Source organism: Macadamia integrifolia, chromosome 2, assembly GCF_013358625.1.
Source record: "Macadamia integrifolia cultivar HAES 741 chromosome 2, SCU_Mint_v3, whole genome shotgun sequence".
Taxonomy (NCBI): Eukaryota; Viridiplantae; Streptophyta; class Magnoliopsida; order Proteales; family Proteaceae; genus Macadamia; species Macadamia integrifolia.
In genome coordinates this window covers 12,783,448-12,787,877 of record NC_056558.1, presented here as the reverse complement: position 1 = coordinate 12,787,877, position 4,430 = coordinate 12,783,448, and positions in this window count along the sequence as shown.

The following is a 4,430-nucleotide window of genomic DNA, read 5'->3' as shown; positions in this document are numbered from 1 at the left end:
CCCCGACCCTTTAATGATTGTAAAATACCTATTTTACCCCCCAAATTAAAGAATAAAAACTAAAAAGTAAAGACATGTTCACATTTTAAATAATGGTTATATTTGGTATCATTTATTGATTTATTGTCATTTTTTTGGGCTTGCATGAGTGGGCCGGAATATAATAGTAAATTTTAAAGAGGGCCCGTTTAAAAACCGGTTAAAGCCGTTTAACATTAAACATATCCATAGCCCGGTTAAGGCCCGACTAAAACCCGATTAAGGTAGCCCGATTATAGCCCGAGACCGACCGACCGAATATAAAGTGTACCATGCCCTCAATAACTAAGCCCGATTAGTTAAATGGGCGGACACGGTGTAGCCTTTGAAAGTCTTCAAACCCGATTAAGCCCGACCGAAACCGAACCAGCCCGACCGATTGACACCCCTAAAGAGGAGAGAATGCTATTACTTCCGATAGCCAGACCCTTTACCAAACCCTGCTTCAACCCAAGCCTTAACACACCCTTGCAGTGCTGTTGAGAACTCACCCATAATCCTGCTTTCTCCAACAAAAGAGTAAACCGTCCTAATCGACGACACAGCCTGCTCCACTATACTACCAGCCTTACCATACTCCTCTCCTACCATCCTTGCCACGCCCATGAGAATCCTTCCACATATCAGCCCTGGAGTTATCACAAGCACTACAAATGGAAGGGCTACCAAGGCCAGTCTCCACATCAACACAAATGCTATCACGTAGCACCCAACGAAGGTTGCCGTGTTCATTATGAAGTTGGGCAACTGATAACAGATTGAAAAACAGTTCAATTGTAAAATATGATGATAATGGACTGTGAAAATAATTAATAATATGATCTCATCCTTGTGGCTTGTCCAGCAATACCCCTCTTTCGGGATCCAAATTTTAAAGCCATTATTAGTACAAATTTTCTATGATCTTTCCTTGAATCTAACAAGGAATTAGAAGAGAAAAACAGATACTCACCCATGAAAGAAGCAACCAAAGACCCACAAGCCACATACAGTAATTCAAGGCAGTTTGTAACCAATGATTTGATTAAATGAAGTCAGTTTGTCACTTTGGCTAGTTGGTATAGAAAGAGAGAAAAGAGTGATGGAGAGATAGACCTGGTCGGTTTTGCTAACGAAGTCCTGAGAATTAGTGAAGGGGGAACTACCAAAATTGTTGAAGACGATGCTATTCACGTAGAATTAAGGCAGGAGTAGAGAACCCATCGCCGACGGCGCCAATGAAGCCTATAACCATCAACCACATATCTTTGCAGTCGGCATGCCGGAAGATGGTAAGGATGCAGTTGATCTTACTTTTACTGCTACTGTTGGTCTTGGTTTGGACACTGCCGGCAACCTTATTACCCATCTCAGCTACCATCTTGGGACTTGATAGAGAACAAAGAATCCAAGTGAAGAGAGGAATTAATACTCTCGTTCAACTTTCTTTCTTCCTTGGTCGCTACTCACTTTCCCCTTAAGGGTAGTAGGGGCATATTTTCCAGCACCTGGGCACACATCCCAAGCGGGATTACCCTTGATCATGAGACATACAATTATCATTATAAATAAGAATCATAATTCCAACAATAGTGATTAAGATGGACATAATAGAAGTAAGTGGATCGATCAAGTGGCCAAACTCTAAGGAAAAATGTGTGCACGGTACATTGGTGCACCCATTGAAGAGGATATGGCTCCTATATGTTTGGGTGAGTCCTAAACATGGAGGTACCATTCTTTGACATTGAATCTTCCTATATTTACTTAGACATACATGTGAGGATCCAACATCTATCTCATTTTCTACCATTAGATATTCTATGTGGCGGACCTTTCATAAATGCTTTTCTTGCCATATTTATTACTCATATTGGTGAGAGATAAAACAAAAAACCACATCGACCGTTGCAGATTAGTTTTCATTATGGGTGTCAAAATGTAGACCGAATTAGTGAAGATGACCCATACTAAACTAGTCTGAATCATAGTTAGCAAAAACACATTTACAACGAAGTGTTACCTTTTTTTATCGTTTAAAACACGTTTTGCCGTATGCTTCCCAAAGATATGGGAAAAAACTGCAAACGGCAAGCATTTCCATTCTAGACATATTTAATATGTGTTTAAACACATTGAATATATCTACTTAATTGACCATATCTCTCTCTTCCAAACTTTGATTGACCTAATTCTTTCGCCAACTTGAAGCTAATTCAGTGGTCTATAGTTCTCATGATATATCACCTTCAACTCAATATCAATGTATGGACCCTAAAATTGAGATACAAACTAATACATTTGTTGAAAAGTATTTCTAAAGTGATGACTCCCAACTCAAACTAAACATACATCACTCTAAAAGTGTGTTAACTATGTTGACAACAATGAATAATATATATTGTTCAACCACTTTCCTCAACTAGTATAAATAAGGAACATACTAGAGCTGAAATAATTCTCTCTCTCTCTCTAACCTTGTTTCTTCACTTGGCTTTAGAACTTACGTCTAATGTTCTACATTGATTTAGACATGGAGAATGCCCTTGAGCTATGCTTTAACCCTCTCTTCTTTCAAGTCTTGGGCCAAGAAAAACTGACATAACCAAAGTACAACCCCAATCGAAATAGAATCGTTTTTATCAATAAAAAAGAGGGTAATTTACAGCATCACCCCCTAGAGAATGCCAGTATTATAGGAATACCCCTTGTATAATACCAAATTGCGTTCAAATCCCCTGTCGTCAGTCTTCGTGATAGAATATACCTCAAATGCTGACATCATCAATTTCTTTTTCTTTTTTTTATTCCTAAATACCATATTACCCTTCAAAATGTTAAAGTACTAATATTACCCTTACTTACAAACACACCCCCTAACCCAAATCGTCTAAAACCTAACTCCTCCAACTTCAGTTCTATCAGCTACTGAAGGGCGAGATCTACCCTTTTACATTTTTTATTTTCTCCTTTGGGAATTTACTATCACTCCACTACACTAATATAAATAAGGAAACAGACTAGAGTTGAAATAACTTTCTCTATCTCTCTCTAACCTTGTTTCTTTCACTTGGCTTTAGAACTTACATCTAATGTTCTACATTGATTTAGACATAGAGAGTGCCCTCGAGCTATGCTTCGACCCTCTCTTCTTTCAAGTCTCCGGCCAAGAAAAACGGACGTAACCAAAGTACAACCCCAATCGAAACAGAATCGTTTTTACCAATAAAAAATAGGGTAATTTACAGCGTCACCCCCTAGAGAATGCCAATATTATAGGAGTACCCCCTGTGTAATACCAAATTGCGTTCAAATCCCCTGTCGTCAGTCTTCGTGATAGAATATACCTCAAATGCTGACATCATCAATTTCTTTTTCTTTTTTTTATTCCTAAATACCATATTACCCTTCAAAATGTTAAAGTACTAATATTACCCTTACTTACAAACACACCCCCTAACCCAAATCGTATAAAACCTAACTCCTTCAACTTCAATTCTATCAGCAACTGAAGGGCGAGATCTGCCCTTTTACTTTTTTTATTTTCTTCTTTGGGAATTTACTATCACTCCCCTACAACTAATATAAATAAGGAAACAGATTAGAGCTTAAATAACTCTCTCTATCTCTCTCTAACCTTGTTTCTTTCACTTGGCTTTAGAACTTACATTTAATGTTTTACATTTATTTAGACATAGAGGGTGCCCTCGAGCTATGCTTCGACCCTCTCTTCTTTCAAGTCTTGGGCCAAGAAAAACGGATGTAACCAAGGACAAAATTTAGCTACTGCCCGGGTTGCAACCAAGTAGCAACAACCCCTGTGGCAGCCAAGGAAATGGAATCTAAAAGGGTATTTTGGAAAATACTACAACCTAGGAGGGTATTTGTGAACCATAGGGGAAGTGAATATTCCATTTCTTTGGCTACCAGCAGAGGGTTGCAACTACTTGGCTGCAACCCGGGTAACAGCCAAATTTTTTCCCTTAACCAAAGCACAACCTCAATCGGAACAAAATCTTTTTTTACCAATAAAAAAGAGGGTAATTTACAGCGTCACCCCCTAAAGAATGCCAGTATTATAGGAGCACCCCTTGTGTAATACCAAATTGCGTTCAGATCCCCTGTCTTCAGTCTTCGTAACAGAATATACCTCAAATGCTGACATCATCCATTTCTTTTTTTTTTTTTTTTTTTTTTTTTTTTTTTTAATGATATTTTATGGGCTTCCTACATCATTCATGAAAAGATGCTATCATTGAACAACTAGTTTATTATGCATTCTGACGGGAACATTGTTAAGGAATTTCATCTCTAGGGGTGGTTTTTCTCTTTCATTTCTATCCAACATAGAAAAATCCAAAAAAAGAAAAAAAAAAAATTTCAGCTCCACTTTCACAACCGTGCTTGAGGCG